Source organism: Carlito syrichta, unplaced genomic scaffold, assembly GCF_000164805.1.
Source record: "Carlito syrichta isolate Samal-C Ts95f unplaced genomic scaffold, Tarsius_syrichta-2.0.1 Scaffold306519, whole genome shotgun sequence".
NCBI lineage: Eukaryota > Metazoa > Chordata > Mammalia > Primates > Tarsiidae > Carlito > Carlito syrichta.
Window position 1 is genome coordinate 211,916 of NW_007250615.1, and position 15,936 is coordinate 227,851.

Here is a 15,936-nt window from a genome sequence, read left to right on the forward strand (position 1 = left end):
TTTAAGAAAGGGACTGGCAGTAGTGGGAAACTGCCAGGGGAGTGGGGTGGGATAGACAGTTGAGGGAAACTGCCAAGGGAGGGAGGGACACAGCTCATCAACAAGGGTATCTGCAAAATGAACATTTGTATACCTAACCCAGAATTGTACCCCACATCTTCAAAATAAAGGGGAAAAAATTTTAAAATAAAAAAAAATTAGTTAAAATGAGGAAAAAAAGTTTGTGAAAAGCTTTAAAGAAAAATTGGGATTTTTACCAAAACCACATTAAGTTTAAAAATTGATTTATTACAATTGTACTTTTATATAATTGAGTCTTTCCATTAAGGTACACGCTATAGTTCTTCACTTACCAAAGTTTTAACTCTTGACTGGTTTTCGGGAAACAATGTATAATTTTATTTACATTTCTAATTTTCATTAACTATTATTATGTAGTAAGAAGCACTACTTATTCACCTAGTGGGCATTACTATATTTTTAATCTTCTACAATCTATCTGGACAATTGTAATATTATTTGAGGTTTTTACCTACATCTCCTCAGCCTTCTACTTTGATGCTACAATGGGTAAGTTTAAGAACTCAGACTGCATGAACCAATGTTTGCAGGGAAACTATAGCAAAACAAACCTAAGGATTAAGGAAGCATAGTATATTACTATGATTACTAGTGAAGCAAAATAGGTCATTTTATGTGCTCCTACAGTTCTACCTTGTTTATTAATTACCTAATGTTACGCTTCCCAATTTTTACTGGATGGACGGAGTACTATGCATACGTGTGAAAAACCCCCCAAATCAGCCCTAACATATAGAATAAAATGATGTTATTATCAAGAAAGAGAAGTAACCCTCTTGTATGTAACCATAAAGTAACATATTTTTCTCATAATTATTAGAATCTGTGCTATAATTATAAAAGCCTTTCCTCATTCCAAATCTTTTCACTATTTTATCTTAACGAGGTATGGAAAAGTTTTATTCATGTTATTAATTCCTTCAAAAAATTATCTTATATGTTTCAACAGTTTCCTGTTTTATTTTCTACTTCTTCATGTTAGTCTCCATCCTTACTAATCCGTACTTCCTAGATTACTTTTTTGTCCTTTAATCAATGTTGTCATATGAGTCCAAATTTCTTCAAATTTTCAACAGTAGAATATTCACTTCTGAGTAAGTTTTTGCTATGATGTACAGATAATTTTACATAATTTCTAATTTTCTTTTTATATCCTTCTATTCATTAAGGTACACCTGGCACTGTTTCTTAATTTCTAAGTAGTTAAGAATTTTATGCACAATTTCTTTTTTGATTTCCAATTTTATTACATTATGGTCAGGAAATAGTGGTCAATAAAATCTCTATTTTGTCTACTTATTTCATTTTATGGCTGAGGATATGACTTTTTTTGTAAATTTTCTTTAGCCATAAAGTATATTATCAAAGGATATAAAATTGAATAGATATTTATTGAGTCAAGTTTTATGAATATACTACTCAATTTCTCTGTCTTTATGTTTTATCTACTCAATTGATCCCATCCTGAGAGAAATATATTGCCTATACCATTATTGTATTTTAGCAAGTTCTTACTGCATTTTTAATGGGTTTTGCTTTCTATATTTGTCTGCAATATTTGATGTTTTCAAGTTTAAGACCATAACATCGTCTTATATTGTGCCTTTCAAAATACATTATGTCTTTCAATATCTTATTTCGAACTTTTAAGTTTAACTCATTCTGTTTTGTGCTTCCAAATGCCACTTGATTTTTATAGTGCCAATAAATTTCTGCTTTATTTTTGCTTGCTCTTCCTTTCTGAACTCAGTTTTTATAAACATGAATTGTTTTTAAAGTGAGGAAATCATATAATAAATACTTATGCAGCCACCAAACAACTTAAGAAATAAAATATAACAATAAGCACTTCTGGATTTCTGACCATGATCTCATTTTTCTCATTTAGGAGTAATCTATAATCATATATTTTAACTACCAGGTAGGTCTTTATACTGTTATTACATGTGCATCTACTACTAAACAATTTATAATTTGTCTTTGTATATTTTTGACATTTAAATAATTAGTATCATTTATGAAGTGTCCTTCTGCAATTAGGTATACTGCTTCATATTAGGTCTGTAGAAGGTAACTTTAGGTCATTGATGTTCAGTTCTGAATATATCCAATTGTATGAATACACCTCAATTCATTTATTTACTCTTCTGTTAATGTTCTTTTATGCTATTTCTACCTTTCCATTATTTTCAGCAATGTTACACTGAACATTTATGCATATACATAAGGGTCTTTCTATGTGAAGGAGAGAATTACTTAGCATAAGCATCTTTCAATTATTCTTCAATGGCAGTTGTACCAACATACGATTCCACAGTGATCTAAACAGGCTTCTACATCCTTTGTCAACACTTGGTATGGTCAAAAGTTTTGAAGTTTATCATCCTGATGAGCATTAAAAGCAACTTTTATCTGCACTTTTTTGATTACTACTGAAATTGAGTATCTTTCCCATATGTTTACTGGCAACTCAGGTTTCTTCTTCAATAAATTGCCTATTTTGTGCTTTCAAATGCCATCTGATTTTTATTGTTGACACTATTGTTGAAGAAAACCGGACTATTGGTGACACTATAAAAATCAGATGGCATTTGGAAGCACAAAACAGGCAATTTATTGAAGAAGAAACCTGAGTTGCCAGTAAACATTGCTTTATTTTTGCTTGCTATTCCTTTCTGTACTCATTTTTTTAAAACATGAATTTTTTTAAAGAGAGGAAAGCATCTTTATACACTTAATGTATTTTCTTTTTCTAATTTATTTGCATGATTTTTTTTATACATTCAGGATACAATCCACTGTATTCTAGATAAACTGCACTTTGTAGCTTGTCTTTTCACTTTTTATGGTATCTTTCAAAGTACTTCTTATTTTAATGGTCAGATTTATCAACTTTTTTCTGTATGATTCACATTTATTTTTTGTTTTTGAAAACTTTCCTTAACCCAAGGTGACAATACTATGGTTCCATGTTTTCTAAGCTTTAAGTTTTACTTTTCAAAATTTTTACTAGCCTTATCGAGGCATAATACACATACAATAAGATTCACATGCTTTTTAAGTGGACAATTAAGTGATTTTTTAAAAAACAACTCTCTATAGAGTCATGCAACTTTCACCACAACAGTTACAGGACATTTTGCAGTTAATTCCCACTCTCATTAGTAGTCCCATATAACTGTTAATCTGTATTCTAGACATTTCATACAAATGAAATCATGCAATATGCAGTTTTTTGTATTTTTCACTTAGCATAATGCTTTTAGTATTCATTATGTTACACTGTACATCAGTAGCTTGTCTCCTATTAATTGTGCAATAGTCTTTCATTGTATAGACATAGGACATTTTGTTTATCCATTCACTAGCTGACTTTCCAACCGTTTCATGAATAATTGTACTAAGAACAAGTCTAAGTGTAAACATGTTGTCATATCTCTTGAGTACACATCTAAGCTTGCTAATGCTAGGTTGTTCGGTAAATTCTTGTTACACTTTTTAAGAAATCAGAAAACCCTTTCAGATCATGGCTACAGAATTTGACATTTCATCAGCAATACATAAGGATTCAATAAATTGTTCTATGCTGTGGTTTTGTTTTCATTCATTTCAAACTATCTTCTAATTCAGTTTTTATTTCTTTCTTTGACTCAGAGGTCATTTATATTGTTTAATATCCAAATATCATGAAATTTCCCAAATCTTTCTGTTGTTGATTCCTAACTTAATTCTGTTGTGGTCAGATAACATATTTTGTTTGATTACATTATATTTTAAATTTATATAAACTTGTTTTATGTTTTAGATCACAACTCATAATACATTCCAGAAAATGTTGCATATGCACTTAAAAACAATTTTGCTGGCATTAAGTGGAATATTCTATAAATGCCAATATAATACCCAATAGGATGTGGAACAGAGATGGTGAAAGCATGCTTTCATTAATTGTTCATTATTGAAAGGGAATGCTTCTAACATTTCACTACTTGTTTTTGAGTAGATATATGTTTTCAGGTTTAATAAGTCATTTTCTATTCGTGGTTTACTAAGAATTTTTACTATGAATGGGTACTGAACGCCAGCGAAATGTTTTAAACCTTATAATTAAACAGCTTTTCTCCTTTGATAATAAGTAGATTATGTGAAAAGATTCCTGATTTTGAAACATTCTTGCATTCTATAACTACACTCAACGTGGATATGATGTATACTTAAAAACAACACAAAACAAAAAACTAATGACTCACTTTCAAAGGAAAGACCAGCCATGAATTTCTTTTAATTTATAATCTATATCCAGTTTGAGTATGAAGGTTGTATTAATTTCATTATGAGAAATAGAGGCCCATTCCTTCTTTACCCACCTAGTTACTGGAAAGCATTTTATAAGTACATAAGACAACTTGTTGGTCTTGCTGTTGCACTGTCTTGCTTTCTGTCTCATTAGCATCTGCCCTTTATTATTTATTTCCTTTGCCTCCTTAGGCTAACAATTAATGAGGTAAGTGTAAATGAGAATCTAGAAAAATGATTAACATAAAATTTACAACTTTAAATTGCCTCCAATGTGATTTAGGCCAAATATCACAAGTGTAAATATACAGAATTTTCAATATCTTTTGACTGGAAATATTAAAAATAATTTGAAAAATGAATGACTTATTTTATTTAGAAAATAGGTATTTCCATTTTTTAAGTTTGATTTTCTCATCACTGATTTCTCATTTAATTGTATGGTAGGCAGAAAAAATCATCAGTATAAAAACTATATTTTTAACTTATTGAGGCTATTTTAGGGCCTCAAGACAAATAATACAGTTTAGTGTATGCTTGAAAAGAATGTGCAAGCTGCTCAAGCCTATTAACATTTTTTCAAATTTATAATGTTAAGAATTTTTGTGAATTTTTATAATGTTGAGAATTTTTGCTCTTTTAAAAAGAAAAAATGGTAAAATTTGTAAATTATTGTTCTTTTTCAAATGTAGTCAATACTTGCTTCCTATGCCTCACCTATGTTGTTAAGTGTATATGCACCTGAAATTGTTTTACCTTCCCAGTGAAATTATACTTTCTCATTATATGGTACCCATCTTTATTCTCATTATTCTTTTGCCTTAAACTTTATTTTCATGTATTTAAATGTTGCTATACCAGCTTTTACCATTTAATTATTAGGTAATACTTCTACTTAGTTAAAAAATTATGATGGCATAAAAAGATATACAAGGAGATTTCTCATCAACCCATACCCCTTCCCCTTCATTCACAGCCTTCCCACACAAGTTGTTGTTGTTGTTGCTGGCATTTGGTTTCTCGTTTCCCTATCATCTTTCCCTTACCCTTTTAGAGCAATTTAGGAGTCAGAGTAAAATTAAGCAGAAGGCAGAGTCTGATACTCCCCATACATATCCCCGCCTATCAACATCCCCCACCAGAGTGGTCCATTTGTTCTAATCACCTACATCTCATTTGTTTCCTTCTTTAAAATGACAGCATATCATTTTAAGTGTTCCATTCATCTGAGATGGCACCTTTATTATACATTAAAACCCTGTAGGTATTTGGGTCAATCCATTGACTTTCTATCTCGTTTTTGCTCTATCTGTTCATGAATGCATTCTATATTGTTTTATTTACAAACATAGATTCAATATTGTAAAGCTAGCTTCCCTTTGTTGCTCCCTTTGTGTTTGGTGTTCTGCAGTTTCTCTTTAGTGAAAATTTATGTTGATTTTTCCTGCTTACAGCTCATTTTACTTCTAAAACCTGAGAAATCGGGTCTTTATCAATTCTGTAAAATTGTTCAGTAGTTTTCTTTGAATATTGCCTCTTCCTCATTCTCTCTTCCCCTTTTCTGTGATCCTTATTAGCTGTATTTAAATCTCTCATTTGTTCTCCATGTCTCTTAACCTCCTTTCAGGTTTGTTATCTTGTTCCTTGGCATTGCACTCCAGGTAGTTTCTTGAGTTCTACCTTCCAGTTCACCAATTCCTGCTGAAGTTGCATCTAATCTGTTAAATGTGCCCATAGAGGTATTTATTCTAATTACCATCTTTTCATTTCTACAAGTTACTTAGGAATATTTTTTTTAATTGCACGGCTTATTTTAAAATTACCTTGTTACTTAAGTTTTGTTTTTCCTTCCATGCTTAATTTTCAATGTTGGCATATGAGCATTTCCCTTATTTTTGTATTCTCACCTAGATATCTAAAATGATTTTTGACATATTTTACCCAGTATTTCTATGTCTTTGAGGATATCTAGTTTTACCCATCATTTTTATCCTCCAAGAACTTGTTTTAATCACAGGCTAAGTCCCCTGTTTCTAAGGCTTTATCTTTTCTGTCACTTTATATTTTGGGTCCATGCTTGAGATCTTCCAGTTAACTAATCTGAGTGAATGGGTTAAAAAAAATCATGAGCGAGCCGGGATCAGTGGCTCAGCCTGTAATCCCGCGCCTTTGGGAGGCTGAGGTGAGTGGATTGCCTGAGTCTGCAGGTTCGAGACCCGCCTGGGCAGCAGAGACCTCATCTCTACAATAAATCAAAAAATCAGCCGGGCGTGGTAGTGCATGCCTTAATTCCGGCTACTCGGAAGGCCGAGGCGGAAGGACCGCCGGAGCCCAGCAGGTCGAGGCTGCGGTGGCCGGGAGCGGCCACTGCACTCCAGTCTGGGTGACAGAATGAGATTCCAACTCAAAAAAAAAAAAAATCATGAGCTAGAAGTGAAAAATATCATCTCTGGTGTTTCACTTGAATCTAAAATGCTCTTCGTAAAAATGAAATTCAAATGTTCCACTATTGCTTTTGCTGTAGTTCTAATTTCATTGGGTGCATAGTTTGACGATTCTCTCTTATTTCTTGTTTCAGGCCCCTAAGATGAGTTATTACTCTTCATTATCCACAGAGTCAAAGTCAGAAGACCTCATGACTGTGAATTTCAAGTGATGAGATCCCGACAGGCGTCAGCAGGCAAAGCACCCTCTAAATCTACTGACTTTTTCTATACAACTTTTGTAAGATGTGAGTCCTATACAACAGCCGCTGGATGCCGTATCCTAGCACTTCAATCTTCAAATACATCAGAAGTAAGGACAGCAAGATTTAGCCCCTCACTTCGCATCTCTTGACCCTCTGGTAGTCATTCACATGGAAGCCAATGTTAATATTCCTCTGGTGTAGGGGTGAAGGCAGGAACAAAGCGAAGAGGAAAGGAAATGGGAAGCAGAGGTCTTTGAGAGCAAAATGCCTCCCAAGATCTGCTGCCTTTTAGTCTTTTACCTTAGGGGTCTGCTGCTTGTCTAGCTCACGAGAGAAAAATTCTCTCATCAGTTCTCTTGTTTTCTCTGCTGGTACCCCAACAGAACCACCAAGACTCACTTATACCTAGGTACACACAGGAACCAGCGTTTCTATAAGAGCCAAATAGCCTGGAATTGAGAGTAGAGGGGAAGAAAGTTTCCTTCCAACTGTCATACTCCCAGGATCTACATCTTGTCATACTGTAACAAGTGCTTTAGAATTTGTATAAGCTAAATTTTTCACAGCTATATTAAGGTACAACATTTGGGTATTTTGTTCATCCATCTAAACCACTTTGTAGAATTCTGTTCTGAGGGTAACAGTTATCAGGATACAACTATGAGAAACAGTTTGTCTTCTCCACTCTATATAACTTTTTAATTTGGAAAATATTTAGATTTATTAAAAAGTTGAAAATATAGTATACAGAGTTCCCATACTATCAGCTAGCCCCCACGAATGTCAATGTCTTCCCAAACTGTGATACATTTATCAAAACTAAGAAATCAATAGTGACATAATATTATCGACTGAAGTACAGATTTTATTGACTTCACCACTTTTCCAGTAATGTCCTTCTTTTGTTCATGATCCAACTTAGATTACTACAATTCACTTAGTCACCATGTCTCCTTAAATTCCTTTGGTCTATGGCAGTTATTCATTGCTTGTTTTTATGCCCTTGAGAGTTCTGAAGACATTTTGTGAAATGTCCCTCAATCTGGGTATGTACAATGCTTCCTCATGACTAGGCCAGGGCTACTTTGGCAGAAAAAACATTATAGTGGTAAAGGACCTCCTCAATACATCTTATCAGGAAGAACGTAATATGAACACTGTTACTGAATTTCTTTTTCTTATGAATATTGCTGAATTTTCTTACATTACTATATTCTTATATTCTCTATTTTATACAAAAATATACACAAATACCCATTTTTACTGTTTTTTATTTTATTTTATACAATAGTTATGTTATCAGATTATAGTTACCTCGATGATTTTGTTTTATAACTGTACAGTATTTCATTTTATGGATGAAGTGTAATTTATTTAACAAGTCCCCTATTTATAGAAATTTAAGATTTCTCATAAACTTTACTATCATAGACACAATAATGAATAGCTCTGAATAACCATCATTTCATATATGTACAAGGGTTGCTGGGTTACAAAGTTTATATGTATTTATAATTTTAATAGGCCAATTAAAATTAATAATCTTCATTCCACCGGGGTTGTACTAATTTACACTCCAATTAGCTTGAGTGTTTGCTACCCCCAAAACTTAGCTGACAGAGACAATTGTCAAATTTGGGGAATTCTGTCAATCTAATATGTGAAAAATAGTGGCTCACTTTAGTTATAGTTTGTATTTTTCTTATTACAAGTAGCACTGGTCTGTTTTCTTTTTTTTTCTTTTCTTTTTTTTTTTTTTGAGTTGGAGTCTCACTCTGTTGCCCAGACTGGAGTGCAGTGGCCGCTCCCGGCCACCGCCACCTCGACCTGCTGGGCTCCAGCGATCCTTCCGCCTCAGCCTTCCAAGTAGCCGGAATTACAGGCACGCGCTACCACACCCGGCTGATTTTTTGATTATTGGAGAGATGAGGTCTCGCCAAGTTGCCCAGGCGGGTCTCGAACCCGCAGGTTCAGGCAATCCACTCACCTCAGCCTCCCAAAGTGCTGGGATTACAGGTTGAGCCACCGAGCCCAGCTGGTCTGTTTTCAAATGTTTCTGTATATTTTCCTTTATAAGTCTTTCACATCCTCTTTCTCTTTTTATTTACATATTTATTAATTTATTTATTTTTGAGTTGGAGTCTCACTCTGTCACCCACTGGAGTGCAGTGGCATAGTCACGGCCACCCCAGCATCAAAATGCTGAGATCCGGCAATCCTTCAGCCTTCCAAATAGCCAGAACTACAGGTGCGTGATACTATGTCTGGCTAATTTTTTTTTCTTCATTTATTGTAGAGATGAGGTCTCGCCAACTTGCCCGGGCTGATTTCAAACCAGCGGGCTCAGGTAATCCATCGCCTCGGTCTCCCAAACCGCTAGGATTACAGGCTGAGCCACCAAGCCCAGCCATATTTTTATTTTAAAGACATGGGAAACAATTCAGAGTTAGGTATACAAATGTTCATCATGCAGGTACCCATGTTGATAATGTGTCCCCTCCCCCTCCCTTGGCAGTTTCCCACTACTGTCAATCTCATTGCCCCCTCCCCATGGTTTCTCACTACTGCCAAACCCTTTCTTATAATATTATGGTAATTGTTCAAGATTCACTTATGAGTGAGAATATGTGGTATTTAGATCTTTGTTTCTGTGATAGATCACTCAGTATTGCAGTCTCTAAATCTATCCAAGTTGCTGCGAAATTCATAATTTTGTCCTTCTTAATGGCTGTGTATTATTCCATTGTATATATGTACCACATTTTAAAAATCCAGTCCTCACGATGGGCAGCACGGTTGGTTCCATGTTTTTGCTATTGTGAATAATGCTGCAATAAACATGTGTGTGCAGGTATCTTTTTCATAGTGATCTGAATTCCTCCAGGTATATTCCCAGTAGAGGAATTCCAGGGTCATATGGAAGGTCGATTTTTAAATCTTTTAGGAATTGCCAAACTGTTTTCCACAGAGGTTATACTAGTTTACACTCCCTTCAACAGTGGAGAAGTGTTCCCTTTTCCCTGCATCCTCTCCGGCATCTGTTGTGTTTTGAGTTATTGATGATGGCCATCCTGTCTGTAGTTAAGTGGTATGTCAACATGGTTTAATTTGCATTTCTTTGATGACTAGTGAGGTTTAGCATTTTTTCATGTATCTGTTGACTGCTCATTTATCTTCTTTTGAGAAGTGTCTATTCATATTTTTTGCTCGTTTTGTAATGGGGTTGTTTGTTTTTGGATCCAAGATGTTAGGTCTTTGTCAGATATACAGTGGCAAATATTTTTCTCATTCTGTGGGCTGTTTCCCCATTCTCTTGATGGTTTTTTTGGCTTTGCACAAGCTTGGCGGTTTGATGAGATTCCGCTTGTCTATCTTATCTCTTATGGCAAGGGCATTTGGGGTTTTGATCAGGAATTGGTTGCCAGTTCCAATTTCCATAAGTGTGTCTCTTGCATTTTCTAAGGTTCTTATAGTTTGAGGGTTTACATTTAGGTCTTTGATCCATTTAGAGTTGATTTTTGTGTATGGGGATAGGTAGGGGTCTTGTATTAATCTTTTTACATGTGGTCAGTCAGTTTTCCCAGCACCATTTACTGAATAGGTTCTCGTCTCCCCAGTGGTTGATGGTGGAGGTTTTATCGAAGACGAGTTGGTTGAGAAATTGAGTTTTTGCTTCAGGAATTTCTATCCTGTTCCATTGGTCTATATGCCTGTTTTTGTAACAATACCAGGCTGTTTTGATTATTATAGCTTTATGATAAAGTTTAATGTCTGGGACTGTGATACCTCCTGCTTTGTTTCTTTTGCTGAGGATTGTTTTGGCTATTCGTGGTCGTTTACATTTTCATATGAATTTCTGTATTTTCATTTCCAGGTCTGAGAAGAATGCTGCTGGTAATTTAATGGGTTTTGCATTAAATCTGTAGATTGCCATGGGTAGGATGGACATCTTAACAATGTTGATTCTTCCAATCCATGAGATTGGAATATTTTTCCATTTGCGTCACCTTTGATTTCTTTGATCAGTGTTTTCTAGTTCTCATTGTAAGGATCTTTCACTTCTCTTGATTAGGAAGATGCCGAGGTATTTCTTTCTTTTTCTGTGTGTGGCTATTATGAATGGTATTGTGTTTTTTATTTGGGTTTCTGTTTCTTTATTGTTGGTGTATAGGAATGAAACTGTCTTTTGCACATTTATTTTATATCCTGAGACTTTCCCAAAGTCTTTCTGCTGAGTCGCGTTTCATATCAGTTTCAAAGCTAACTATTTAGAGTCTTTTACTCCATTTCTATATTATTTAGGAAAATCATCATTTTTTATATTCATATTTTTGCCCCTTCTTGAGACGCCAAGAGATGACATAACATTCTATCACAATATTTTAAAATCAGTCTTTGAAAAGTTTTTCTGTATTCTGAATCATTAGTGCCTAGCTTTTTATGTGTTACTTCCTTCCATGTTCCTTTGATTTATTTGGTTATTCTTTTTATAGCTTAATTCTTTGTTCATATCTTTCCTTGCTACAGATACTCCTCCACACATTTCTTTAACTGTATTCCATAGGTTTTTTTCTTAAACTGTTATCTAAAACTTTCTGAAATTTTGGTGTGCATTTTCTGACATTTAGTTGTTTAACAAATGTTAAATTTCTAGGTTTTAGAATTTTTCGGTTTATGATTGTGTTCTTATGTCTTAATATTATTACACATTAATGAGAGAATCTTGTCAGTTTCGGTTTAGAATTTTTTCATTGACGTCTGCTATACCATGTCACATTTTCATAAATGTTCCACGATCACGTGAAATTATATTCTCTATGAGGAGGGAACCAGAAAACACTGGAATTTATTTACTAAAAATTGTGTAGGTATTCACATATATGTAAACTTCAGTCACCTCCAAAGTACACTCCGTTTGGTGCAATACACCTATCTAGATGCTTTTTCCACTGTTCAAAATAGTTTTTGAACACATCACTTCTGATGCCTTATAGTGCTTCTGCCAATTTTTGTTTTACCTCTTCCACAGTCAAAACATTTCCCTTTGAAGACTTTTTTCATCAGGGAAACAAAGTCACTCAGGGCGAGATCAGGTGAATAGGGATGGTAGTTTTGGTCAAAAACTGTTGAACACTCATGTTGAACACTTAGCACACTGTGGGAAGGTATGCTTGTAAATCACCCATCATGAAACAGGTAAACACACAGAAAGAATCTCCAAATGCCAAATGCACCCTTTCACAACAACGTTAGCTGATACAGTGATGCCAGTGTGTTCCTAGAACACTTACATAGGAGGGGAATCCCATACTATGAGGGTCTGGCCCTCCAAAAAATAATTCCAGTTTTTTAGGGGTTCTCTCTTATATTTACATGGTACAGAGCTCAATCTACATCAATCAGATTCATATTATTTAGATTACTTTTTTTTTTAACCTTTTGTGAACTGAGATAAGAGATTTAAAGTTTGTTTTAAAGTCTTAAACAATAATGACTGCCTATTTCTCCTATAACTCTGTTTTATGAAATGTTTCAATGTTTATTGCTTTTTGGCTTGTATTCTAATTTGTCCAATATTAACATTAAGATTCCTGCTTTTTGTTTTTTTGGCATTTATATGGTATACCTTTGCTCATACTATTATTTTCAACCTTTCTAAACCACTCTTGTTTTTTGGTATGTTTCTTGCATAGGGAACTGGTTTTTTATTTCTGTGATCAGTTTTAATTATTTTTCTTATACTAGATGATCTATACAAGTTTTTACATTTAAGCCGGGCTCAGTGGCTCAGCCTGTAATTCCAGCGCTTTGGGAGGCTGAGGTGAGTGGATTGCCTGAGCCCGCGAGTTTGAGACCCACCTGGGCAACTTGGCGAGACCTCATCTCTACAATAAATCAAAAATTAGCCCGGCATGATAGCACGCGCCTGTAGTTCCAGCTACTTGGAAGGATGAGGCGGAAGGATCGCCGGAGCCCAGCAGGTCGAGGTTGCAGTGGCCGGGAGCGGCCACTGCACTCCAGTCTGGGTGACAGCGTGAGATTCCAACACAAAAAAAAAAAAAAAAAAAAAAAAGAAAACAAGTTTTATATTTAGTTTAATGAAAAATACGTCTGATCACAGATATGTTATATTTTATGTTATATCTACTGACTTATACAGGTTTTTTAAGAGTTTCATTATATATACTGCTTTCAGTTTTATCCAAATTTGAATATTTTGAGATTTTTGTAATTTTGTAATCTTTATAAAAGAATAAGTAAACTTCCATCTGTTCAGAAAGTATGTTTTCCTACTATGAGCAATGATAAAGTCAGCATACCTTAAATCTTCCTCTCTTTTACATTATCAAACTGTGGAAGTATTTCTAATAGTTCACTTGTCAGCTGACATGGAAATCCCGACACTCTGCACTCTACTGTCCTTCTTTCCCTAGTTCTCTCCCAACTTATTACAGTTACATCATTTGTACGCTATTGGCACACACAAAAAGTATATTCTGGTCTGTCACAATAACTCAAACACTTATTTTAGTCTTAGTTTTACTATTATGTTTACTCAGTGTTCACCAGCAGTTCCTAGCTGTAGTTCCTCCAGGCATTCCTGATTGGCTGAATTTTGTCTCTAGTAATTTTCTCAAGAATTATGCACAGAAACAATCCCACGTATGGTTAGAAATTATGTGGCAGCACTCTTCTTATTTTAAGGAGACTTCGGCACCTCCTTTCTTCACTGAAGTATCTTATGGTTGCTGCTCTACAATTTTCTGTACTGAATGCTGTTTGAGAGAAGTCTAAGGCCAGACTCATCTGTTTCTTTCCTTGTACATTTATTAGACACAGATTCTCATATTTAAGTCCAATAGCCCACCTTCATGCTGACTACTCGAGGTCAGTTTTCCCTGGCACACAGTATGTTCTTAAAAGCATGGCAAAATCTATATTAACACTACATTGGATTATAGCTTTAAATATTTGTTTTGCTATTCTCTTTTGGAAACTTATTTTATGACATAATGGAAATTCTTTGTTTTTCTATCGCTGAATTTCTTTCAAATCCTTCAAACTCTTATATTTTCATCCATACATATTATTTGCTTTGTTTTCATTTTTATCTTCCGTGTATCTTACTCTGTCAACCACAGAGTTTATCTTCCTTTGAGCTCCTATCAATTTCATTTTCATTTGTGTGATAGTTCCTTTCCCCCAATATTTTTCCAAAGTTTTGTTAGCTCATAATTAAATACTTCCAATTGTTTTTTTTAAGATGGGGTCTAGCCATCTGGACATGTTATACACTTGAACTCGTAGGCTCAGTGCCCCTCCCACCTCAGTCTCCCAAGTAGCTGGATACAACTTCTCAAAATTCTGTCTGGTGGTTGTCCTTTCTCAGAAGTATTTCATTTATTTCTTATTTTTTAATGTATGGTAATTTTTTAAGTCACATTTATTATATATGGCTAGTGCCATTCATCTACTGGTTTGTTTTACTTACTTTTCCATGTTTTTTATCTGATACATCTATACTGATGCTGTGCCAATTATTCTGATATAGTCAAATTTACCTGGACCAGCCATTTGGAAGAGGTTTCCATACATATATGTAAAAAAGAAGGGGCAACAATAATCTTTTTGCTTTTACAATCCCAAAACTGTCTCTTTCTGTACAGCCACAGAGACAGACAGCATCTTATAAATATAGCTCAACTGTGCAATTCTGTTATACATCTTCTGCTTTTTTGAAACCAGTTTGATTCAAAAAGGAATTTACTATCAGCCATGATGTATATCTATTATTTCAAACAAATAATCTACTTTTATACCCAGAGGTGAGTCTTTCATCTTCAGAAAGTATACTATGACTGACACTTGGCGAGATTTGCTGTTATTGAACTCTCTCACCAATCTCTGTATTTTCTCTTTTCTTTATCCTTCAGTTTTTACCCAATCTTTGTAGCTTTAAGCAACTGGTACTCATATTTTGGCATCGTAGCTACCTTCTAATTTTGCTAACAATTGTGATAGTGAAAGATATCATTTTCTACTCCTTGTTGCATTATTTGTGAATTTTATAGGAAAAGAAGAAGAGACTGTCAAACAACCATTTTTGTACAAGAACTGCTTGTTATTTTTAATTTTGTATTATGAGTTTTCATCTTTTTCCATATTTTTATATGTATTCTCTTGATATTTTTAAGAGGCTGCAGCTAAAGCTACAATGCTTTAACTTTCTCCAAGTCAATTTATCTAAATTAACTGAAGTTATAGAAGCCATCCTTATCTCTTAATATTAATAGGGCATATGCTTCTCACCCCCAATAGTCTATCTTCTAGTGTACTTACAGTTCCTTGTATGTATATATACATGTACATACACATACAATCCTTTCTTTCTATATAATCTCATCTATATATAACATTATTGCAGAAAAGGAATATACATGTATTATACAATAATTTTTCTACAATAATATTTCTGTTCTCCCGATGTCACTATTGATTTGGTACCAAATTTTTAAATGTAAACTTCAAGACTATACAGCATATTAGATATATGTCTTATTTGCATTTTATACAGTTTTCATCAGTATTATCAATAAACTCTTTGCAAACTTAAGCACCAAAAAGAATTGGCAATAGTGAGGTTCTAGTAATACTTAAATGTTAGTACCACTTACTTGGGTTGAATTGTATAGAAAATATATTTTTAAAAGAATATTTGCCAGGCTCAGTGGCTCAGCCTGTAATCCTGAGCTTTGGGAGGCTGAAGTGAGTGAATTGCCTGAGGAGCCCGTGGGTTTGAGATCCGCCTGGGCAACCTGGCGAGACCTCATCTCTACAATAAATCAAAAATTAGCCGGGCGTGGTAGCGC

General features: G+C 34.3%; 1 protein-coding gene across 1 annotated transcript in view; it reads right to left on the reverse strand.

Moving 5' to 3' along the window:
• LOC103265396 (neurobeachin) overlaps window positions 1-15,936 on the reverse strand; it is a gene marked incomplete at its 5' end in the record, with an annotated part of 269,835 nt that overhangs the window by 205,099 nt on the left and 48,800 nt on the right. The gene's annotated exons all lie outside the window — the stretch shown is intronic.